Below are 11,242 nucleotides of genomic sequence, written 5' to 3' on the forward strand. Positions count from 1 at the left end.
AATCCGAGATACATTGGACCTTTTTGTATTATTGAAAGGATTGAGCCAGTGGCTTACAGACTTGAATTACCCCCAGAGTTAGATCGGATTCATAATGTCTTCCACGTCTCGATGTTGAAAAAGTATGTTCCCGATCTTTCCCATATTCTAGAGACACCTCCAATTGAGTTGCATGAAGATTTAAAGTTCGAGGTGCAGCCGGTACATATTCTAGATTGAAAGGATCGAGTGCTGAGGAACAAGAGCATTCCAATGGTGAAGGTATTGTGGAAAAATACTCGAACGGAAGAAATCACGTGGGAAGTCGAGCACAAGATGAGGAACCAATATCCACATCTTTTCTTGGAATCCGGTAAGTGAAATTTTGAGGTCAAAATTTTATTTTAAGGGGGGTAGTGTTGTAAAGCCTGACCTTATAAAATACTCATCATGACATACATGTGATGATAGCATGATTGCATGCTAGGAGAGTCCCGAAAGATTTACAAAAGTCGGTATTGTACCTAGAGGTACAACAAAGTTGATTTAATCCTCGAACTAGATCAAATAGGAATTTTAAGGTGAGATTAAGAGCTTCACATTCCATGGATGACCCAAAATGGTAATTCGGAGTTTGAGGATCAATTTGGAGTCAAACCGAAATTTTCAATATCTAGGGGCAAAATGGTCATTTGCCACTTGGGGACAAAGTGGAAATTTTAGAAAAGATTTTTTGGCCCCATTTGACTTATTGGAGTATGATTTGAGTATTGGAGTATGATTTGAGGTTTAGAAGTGGAAAATTTTAATTTCGGTATAATTTGGAGTATAGGGGTAAAAGGATAATTTTACCACCCCAGGGGCAAAATTGTAATTTTCCACCACCAGGACATTTTTCCAGCACATGGTTTTCCTTTATCCTCATATTTGACCTTTGACTAATCATGTGGTGGAGATAAAATGTTTAAATTTTTAAAATTTTAAAAATGGACCAATAAGAAAATGCCATGTGTCAAGCTTAGGATAATTTATTATTTAACTTAAAAATCAGCATAAATCAGCCCATTACTCTCCAAATATTTGGCCAAGCAAGGAAGAGAGGGAAAGAAAGGAAGAACAAACCCTAGGTGAGGAATTTCAAGAGAAAAAGTGTGGAAAATCAAGGAAAACAAGTGAAAAAGGTAGGATTTTTCAACTTAAGCTTGAAATCTATTTTCCTTAAGCATTTCTCCTTATTTTTCATGCTTAAATTACATGTTTTTATGATGAATTGTTGGCTGATCAAAATAGGTTAGGAGAGAGAAAGTTGTTGGATTGATTTGATTTTAAGTTATGTTAGTGTTTTTAGTTAGTTTAGCATATTTAGAAACAAAGCAACAAGAAAAGAATTTATTTTCTCCCACAACCATTAATGGCCGAATTTACCATGTGCTGAGTGAGGATGAATTTGATTTTTATTCTAGGAGAATTGGTTAGAAAATGATGAATTATGGTGTGGAAAAGTAGTAAGAAAAATCACGGTGTTAATGCACCATTATTGGCCGAAAATTTTAAGAAGAAAAGTGAAGATAGTTTTGCCAAATTTTAAGTTATTTGATTTGAATTTGGTGAATTAAGATATTGGAAAAGAATTTGAACAATTTGGAGTAATTTGGGATTTAATTGGACGCGTTAGTAATTTAATAAGGTGATAAGATGAATTAGGCCAATACCGAGTTTAGATAGTTACCAGTGCACTTTTGCATTCCATATTATGCATTAGTAGTCAAAATTAGTTTAATTTCAATTTAGTACCCATTTGGTGAATTTTGTACTGTGTCAAGGGGGTGAGTTCTCCGATAAAGGCAAGGAAATTGCATCCGAGGACCAGTAGACAGAGTGCTTCGAAAGTCTGCATTCTAGACATTGTGAGTAAACTTACTGTCATTTTAGTATCTCCTGGGGTAAAGCTTAGGGTTAACTTCACGCCGAACCACCACGTGAGGGGGAACTCAGCCAACGCCAAGGAACGGCTATGTTTCAAAACAAAAACATGATTTATGTGAAATGTGAATTTTAATAGCCTTGGCGTCTAGGTAGGATGCCTCGGCCAAGGTGTCCCCGAAAATGGATTTATGACACAAGCCTAGTTTTTATGAGATTCATAAGCCTCTTTACGTATTTTGAACGAAATGTGTTCTAATGCTATAACCTAGTTTATGATTATTTACTTTATTGTTTCCATGTACTCAACTCTAGATGTTTATGATGATGTCTGTTTACTCATTGGGATTTTATAATCTCACCACCGTCCTTTTCATCCATTTCAGGTTTAGTATAGACTGTAGATAGCTAATCTCATCAAGGACTACCGTTGGATCTGTATTTTCTAAACCGTAGGTTCACAGTCCTCTTTACTTTTGTTTATTCGGGGGCCCTCTTGTTATTGTAAATTAAATTAAATATTTTGGTTTACTGTATTACAGTATGTATAAATTTATGTAGCTTTTACGCTACAAAAATTATTTACGTATAACTCTATAAATATTGTTTTATAAGAAAATAGAATATTTTACTTAATGTTTTTTTTATTTTCTTATTATATTCAAATAACCATAATTTCGTTTTAAATGAAGATTTTGGACTTTTAAACTCAGTTTGAATATGAATTATGTGTTTTGTACTTGTATATTACATTTTAGCCAGTTTCGAAAATTTTGAGAAGAATGATCAAAATACCCCTATGAGATAAAAAAATTAATATTTTATTTGTTTTAAGTTGGAAACAGCTTAAAATCTTTTAGAACACGATATTTGACAATGGTTGCTCACAAGGGAAATGAGAAACTGATAGTAAAGCCTTATGAGGTTTTGGGTTGACATTTTGGGCAATAAGTGTCTATTGGGACATCGCGACGGTTGTCACGGGCTCTAAGGGAGTACCGGGTCGTGACACAGCTAGTGAGAAAAAGTGTAGAAATAAGATTTTTCAAGGGTTTTAAGGAGAGAGAGTGGAAGAATACAAGGGTTCTAGTCAAAAGGGTACAAAGGTATGAAAACTAGAGCTAGAGAGAGAAAATTATGCAAGCTGCATATCAAGCTCCCATGGAGGTTGGAAGCAACGTTAGATGGAAGAAAAAGAAGAAGACAAGTTGCTGGAAAATGGGAGAAGAAGCTGCTGAAAAAAAGATATTTATAACCAATCTTATCCATTCCATTGAAATTACCAATTTACCCCTCCACAAATTAGTTTATTCTCCTCCAATCTTTTATGCAATCCTTTTGCTCTTTTGACACTGGGACAAGGTCCATAATGGTCTAGACATGCTCGAGTTCATGAAAACTTAAAATTCTAACTCGAGGTGAAAAATGACCATTTTGCCCCTATCGTGAAAATAATCAAAATTTTGGTTTCCTTTGCATTTTACCCCTAATTTCACCATCCATTTATGCCTTAGGCCTACTTAGGCCATAATATTGTTTAAAAATCTTACTTTTATGGGGTTACTAAGAAAATGACGAAATTACCCCTGATCAAGGATATCGCGTATACTTCCCTTTACTTGTCTATAAAGGTCAAGGTCTTACAATTATCCTTCAATTTCCTTATGGTCGTAGCTTAGTTTTGGAAAATGTTTATTACATTCCAGAGACTTATAGAAATTTAATTTCTATTTTTTGTCTAATAAAGTCTAGATATTCAGTTTATTTTAGTGAGAAACTCACTATTTATTTGAATAAAGATTTTATGTGTTCTGGAATTGTAAGACATAATCTTTATTTCCTTGAGCCTACGACTTATTGTACAAATGTTATAGAAGCAATATGATTTGAAACTGAAAAAGTCAAAGAATCTAGTATAAATCAAAATTATCTTTGGCATCTGCGTTTAGGTCATATCAATCAAAATAGACTCAATAGGCTTATAAAGGATGGTACTTTACCAGACATGGTTGAGTGTCCTTTGCCAGTATGTGAGTCTTGTATTGAAGCTAAAATGACTAAAGGGCCTTTCAAGGCAAAAGGTAACAGAATGCCAAACGTTCTAGACTTGGTGCACACAGATGTGTGTGGACCAATGAACGTAGAAGCTAGAGGAGGTTTTGAATATTTCATAACTTTTATTGATGATTACTCGAGACATGGCTTTGTGTATTTAATTCACAAAAAAAGTGAATCCTTTGAAAAGTTCAAAGAATTTAAAGCCGAAGTTGAAAAGCAACTAGGCAAGCCATTGAAACAACTTCGATCAGATCGGGGAGGTGAGTATTTATCCGATGAATTTCAGCAATATTTCACTAACAATGGGATAATTTTCAACTTGTCAACACCAAGAACACCTCAACATAATGGTGTAGCTGAAAGAAGAAATAGAATTCTTTTAGAAATGGTTAGATCAATGATGTCCTATACTAACCTTCCAATCTCATTTTGAGGATATTGTATGCAAACTGCTCAGTACATGCTCAATTTTTCTCCATCTAAGTCTGTGCCTAAGACACCAAGGGAGTTGTGGACAGGGCGTAAATCATCTATACGTCATTTACGAACTTGGGGATGTCCTGCACATGTTTTAAAGCCAGAGTCCACAAAGATGGAGCCAAAGACTGAGGTGTGCTTGTTTGTAGGATATCCAAAGGGAACAAGAGGTTATTACTTCTATAGTCCTCAAGATAAGATAGTTTTTGTTAGTATGAATGCCATTTTCTTAGAGGAAGAGTTTGTGAAAAATCACAAACCTAGAAGTGAAATTGTCTTAGAAGAATTGTCTGATCCTTCAAATTTAAGAGTTAATTCTGAATATGTCATAACACAGTCTGATTCAAGGGTTGAAACAGAAACACAACCTGAACATCAAATAGTGGTGCCTCAACGTAGTGGGAGGGTTACGAGACAACCAAAAAGATACATGGGTCTGGGAGAAAACATGATTGCACTCTCAAACGAACATGAATATGATCCTATTACATATAAGGAAGCTATTAATGATGTTGATGCTGAAGAATGGCATAAGGCAATGAAATCTGAGTTAGACTCCATGGATTATAATAAAGTCAGAACTTTAGTAGATCCACCTGAAGGGGTAAAACCTATAGGGTGCAAATGGATTTGCAAGAGAAAAAGAGGAAGTGATGGGAAGGTAGAGACCTTCAAGGCTAGACTAGTGGCCAAAGGTTTTACCCAAAAAGAAGGGATTGACTATGAGGAAACCTTCTCGCCAGTTGCTATGCTTAAATCCATTAGGATCCTCTTATCCATAGCCGTACATCTTGATTATGAGATATGGCAAATGGATGTCAAGATCGCATTTTTAAATAGAGATCTTGAAAAGTGCATTTATATGGCTCAACCAGAAGGTTTCATTAAAAAGGGCAACGAGCATAAGGTTTGTGAATTGCACAGGTCCATTTATGGACTTAAGCAAGCATCTAGGTCTTGGAACATAAGATTTGATACTGTTATCAAATCATACGATTTTCAGCAAAATGTTGATGAATCCTGTGTCTATAAAAGGATACAAGATAAAAAAGTTGTTTTCCTAGTCCTTTATGTTGATGACATTCTACTCATTGGGAATGATATAGGAATGTTATCAATAGTTAAAGTTTGGTTGAACCATCAATTCAATATGAAAGATTTGGGAGAAGCTAGCTATGTTCTAGGGATCAAACTTATAAGGTATCGTAAGAACAAGCAGATAGCATTATCTCAAGCATCCTACATAGAAAAGATTTTGGCCAAGTTTGCTATGCAAGATTCCAAGAAGGGTTTTATGCCCTCTAGACATGGAATCAAACTTTCTAAGGAAATGTCACCTAAAACTCCAGAAGAAGTTGAATACATGAGACGGATTCCATATGCATCTGCTGTTGGAAGTCTCATGTATGCTATGTTATGCACTAGGCCAAATATTTACTATGCAATTGGATTGGTTAGCAGATTTCAATCAAACCCAGGTGTGGAGCACTGGACTGCAATCAAGTGCATTTTTAAATATCTTCGTAGAACGAAGAATTACATGCTTGTATATTCTGGAAGTGACCTTGTAGCGACAAGGAACACTGATTTGGATTTTTAGTCTGATGTTGATTTTAGAAAATCAACATTAGGATCTGCTTTCACCATTGGAGGAGGAGCCATAGTTTGGAGGAGTGTAAAGCAATCTTGTATTGCAGACTCTACTATGGAAGTAGAGTATGTTGCGGCTTGTGAAGCAGCAAAGGAAGTTGTATGGCTCTGTAAGTTCCTTATGGACCTTGAAGTAATTCCAGATACGGAGAAGCCTATTACAGTCTATTGTGATAACAGTGGAGTAGTGGCTAACTTAAAAGAACCGCGAAATCATAAAGCAGCAAAACATATTGAAAGAAAGTATCATTTCATTCGAGAGATCATACAACGTGGAAAAGTACTTGTGAAAAAAATTCCAACAGAGCAAAACCTCACCGATCCATTCACAAAGACTCTAACACAAAAGAGTTTCGATGGCCACTTAGAAGGTCTTGGAATGAGGGATATGTCATACTTGCTTTAGGGCAAGTGGGAGATTGTTAGGAATTTTGAGAATATGGTGCCTTGGAAAACAAATATATTCTCATGCTTAAATTCATTAAATTTATTTGTAATGAAAGTACATTTTGATAATAAGATGAAGAGTTTGTTTCAGTAAGAATTTATTATCTAGTTATTAAGGTACCAAGATTCTATTGAGATATTAAAATACATTTGTTTGAAAGTCATACATAAGAGACATGTATTTTAATTGAATCTAAAAATTATTCACAGCCATATAATAAAGCTGGTCACTTTATTATGTTAAGGCTGTAGTGTCCAGATTACTTTCAATGAAACGAATGTGATTCATTTCAAGGGAATGATGAGTCTTAAATCATCGAAATGATTAACTTCGAGTAATGACACTATAACATGCACTGGAATCATGTGAGAATCAAATTTAAGTTTTACCATTACCTAAATCTTGATCTCGCACTTATGCAATTACTTATAGTAGAACCAAAATCCTGATGGATAGTGGACTCATGTTTAATCTCCTTATAATCTTTGATTTATCATGAACATGATCATCATAAAGCGTTGATCTAGACTCCGTATTTTGGGATTATAATTGAGATGATGAAGTTCATAACATTGACATCACTTCTAGTGATTTCAAGAAGATTGGTGATTAATCTAGGCCTAGTGGATTGATGAATTACCTACTCATCACATCTGGATACTCAAAAGATTAGATTTAGAGTAGTGAATCACTAATTAGATGAAATTTGAGACTAGGGGACAAAATTGACATAAAAGGTAAAACGGTAATTTCACCTTTTGACATTGGATGGTTATGAGGGTTCACAATATAAGGCTTGCAATTGGACTGCTAATAATTAATATCAAATATTGAATTATTTCTTGTAATTATAGTTAATCCAATAGTGCAACCATGAATTTATGGTGGAGTGATTTCATGGTTAATAAGCTTGAATTATTTTTAATGAGATTAAGAATAATTCTAAGTTTATTGGAGCTTGGAATATCTATGTCCAAATAGATTCCCCACTTAGCTTCGTAGAATTCAACTTGTTTAAGTTGGAATGCATGTTTTAATTTGTTTAATTAAATTGTGTACAAAATTGGCAGCTTTGACATGTTTGTCTTAATTTAGACAAGAAAACATGTTTGGTCTTAATTTAGACAAGAAAATATGTTTGCCTTAATTTAAGATAAGAAAAATATTTTTTGTCTTAATTTAATGAAGAAAACATATTTGTCTCAATTTAGACAAGATAAAATATTTTTTTGTCTTAATTACAGACAAGAGTTGTCTTAAATTAAGATAATTTTAGGAGGATTCTTGCAAAATGAATCTAAACATCCATGTTGATAAAAAGAGACTCCATGTTTGACTACTACTCTTTTATTTATTATTAATTATTTTTAAATAAAGATGGATAATAATAAAATAAAAGTTATTATTCAATAAGGAGTTTTTTTTTTATCAAGAACTCTAAATGATAATTAAAGAATTAAATTATTTATTCTTTAATTTTTATTTTGATAATTATGGAGCATGTTTGATGCTTCAATAACTCTGAATGGATGGTCAAGATTGATTCAAAGGTGTTTCATTTTGATTAAACCTTTGAAGCAAGAGTTTTAATAAAAAGAGAAGAGATTGGAAGAAAAGAATAGAACGTACTTTTTCTTAAAAAAGGTTTCAGCCATCTCTTCTCTTTTCCTCTTCCAAGCTTTTCCAAAGAAAAGAGAATAAACTTAGTTGATATCTTGTAGCCTTGCATTCCACACCTTGTCCACTCAAGGTTCAAGTTGAAAGTATTCTTGAAGAATAAGTGGGAAACTTATTTGGTCGAGAAATCATTCATTGGTGTGGTATTGTCAGAAAATAAGAATCTCAAAATAAAGGTATGGTTCTCTTACTTAATAGATTCTTATTTTATTTTTTTTGGATGTGATTATATTACTTGCAATAATAATAATAACGTGTGTTTCCGCTTGTGTAATTGGATTGCTTGCTTCCTTTGTTAAAGAAATTTTTGAAATCCACGCTTTACACAATCATATTAATCCACTAAGATCCTACTCCAACACTTAAGTCATACAAGCTTATAGATATAATTCAATAACTTCAAGAGTCAAGCTTGTGTTTATGTAAGAACAAATGTATGGGAGTTAAATCATTTCAAGAAATTGTCAAAGATTAATCAAATAATGTTCAAGAAAATTTGATCATTTTGTCATAATCAAAACTATAATAATTTTAAAGCTAACAATATCTTTTCAAGTTTTTTCGCCCGTTCTTGCTAGTTCTGCCATCGGATCGATTTGCCTTGCTCTAAGATTGATTAGAGCTTTGTTTCTTTAATATTTCTTCTGATTTTATCATGCAGCTTTAGCCATATCTTCCTTGTGATTAATATTGAGTGATGATTGAGTTTCTTGACTCGAAGCAAGCTTGGTGTTGTGTCAATTGATGATCTTTGAATGCTTTGAGACAAGCTCCACCACTTGTGAACCTAACTTGCAATTTTGATATCTTAAAGATAAATGTTAAAGAGATCATAAGCACTTATACAACTAAGTCATACAAGCTTATAGATGTAGTTTAATAACTTCAAGAATCAATCTTATAGTTATATAAGAACAAATGTATGAGTGCTAAACCATTTCAAGAATTTGTCAAGGATCACTTTAGTAATGTTCAAGCAAATTATGATATTTTGTCATTATCAAAACTATAAACATTTTATAGCTAATAATGTCCTCATTTTTGATATGATAAAACCATGAGCATAATTTGCATTTGAAATGGTTTAAAATTTTCTCCCTTAACTTATGCATGAAGTTTCCAAATTTGCTTATAAACCTTTTCCCCCTTTTTGTTATATAAAAAGGGTTTAGAAGTATGAGCATCAAGACAGTTAAAGCACAAGAGTTAGCAAAGTCACAAGCCACCAAGTCAAGCATAAAGGTCATTCAACCATTCAACTATGACCAAGCATTAAGTATAACTAATCAAGTATGCCATAATATAAAGATGTATGAAAGTAAAATGCGGGCATAACATTCATGAAGTTCCAGAAAGATAAGCATACAGATTTTCAATAAGCACATATCATAAATATTTTGCTCCAATTCCAAGTATTAAGGCTCAATATACCAATTGATAGATATAAGTAAATTATCTCCCTTTGTTAAATCAATTAAGCATAAGATCAATTTTAAGGCATTGAATCATTTTAAAGCTTATTATATCAATAAGCACTCCAAGCATATCAACTTCAAGGTTTAAACACACTTAAGAAATATATAACCAATTTAAAGCTCAAATGACAAGAAACAGTTGATAACTCTATATTTATAAAGTTATTTGGTCACAATTTTGGGTAATTTTGTCTAGTTCTTGAAATTTAATTTAAGTATTACAAATTTTTAGTCATTTAATTTAATTTAATTATATTGGGTTCATATGTGTTAAGTTATTTTGTGATGTTGTACTTTAATTTTAGTTATTATTTAATTTAGTTTGCTACTTTTGTAGGTGTGCTATGAAAAGGGTGACATTTTGAGAAGATGAATGCATTCAAGGTGCAGACTTCTACTACATATGGATAAGTATTTCAAGCATATCTTTCACTATAGAAGTTCAATTGACATGATTCTTGAACCATTGAAAAGCTCAGAGGTAGAGCTACAATTATCACGTTTATCACTTCTCTCAATTCAGTCTCAAAGGAGAAATCACGTCAGAAATCAAAGTAGTGTAATGGAGCCTGAAATTTTAAGACAAACCATGTCAAACCCTATTCTATAAAATAATTACAACGTCATTTACATGCTTAATAGAATGTTTGAATATTTAGGAAGTTCGAGGAATCGTTAAAAGACGATATTGCCCCTAATGGTACCATTAAGTCTATTAAGCCTCGAACTAGTTCAAATAGGAATTTTGAGGTGAAATTAAGAGTTTCACAGTTTAGGGATGACTCAAAATGGTAATTCGGAGTTCGAGGATCAATTTGCAGTCAAACCGAAATTTTTACTATCTAGGGGCAAATGGTCATATGCCACTTGGGGACAAAATGGAAATTTTGAGAAAAGATTTTTTTAGCCCCATTTAACTTATTGGAGTATGATTTGAGTATTGGAGTATAATTTGAAGTTTGGTAGTGAAAAAGTTTAATTCCGGTGATTTCTGGAGTGTAGGGGCAAAATCGTAATTTTTCCACACGCGGACAAAATTTGAGATTTTGAGAGAATTTAGATCACATTTGACAAATTGGAGAATGATATGAGTATAAGGGATGAAAAATATGTCTATGGGCAATTTTTCAGTTTTTGGGGCAAAAATGTAATTTTGCCACCTCGGGGGCAAAACGGTAATTTTGCACCCCCAGAGCATTTTTCCAGCACAAGGTCTTCACCCATCATCATTTTTGACCCTTGAATAATGTGTGGTGGAGAGAGAAAGCTTAATAGTTAAGAAATGACACATGGACCAATAATAAGGTGACATGTGTGAAGTTTATATTCATTATTTTTTTAGCTTTAAAATAAGCATAAAAATCAGCCAATTTTCTTTTACATGGCCGGCCAAACAAAGAAAAAGGAAGAACAAAAGGAGGAAAGGAAAAAACAAGAAACCTAGGTGGGAAAATTAAAGGAAAATTGGTGGATTTCAAGGAATCAAGCAATCAAAGGTAAAATTTCTTGATTTTGACTTGTGATCTACCTTTCCCATGCTTTTCTTCTTATTTTC

This window comes from Theobroma cacao, chromosome 9 (assembly GCF_000208745.1).
Source record: "Theobroma cacao cultivar B97-61/B2 chromosome 9, Criollo_cocoa_genome_V2, whole genome shotgun sequence".
NCBI classification, from domain to species: Eukaryota; Viridiplantae; Streptophyta; class Magnoliopsida; order Malvales; family Malvaceae; genus Theobroma; species Theobroma cacao.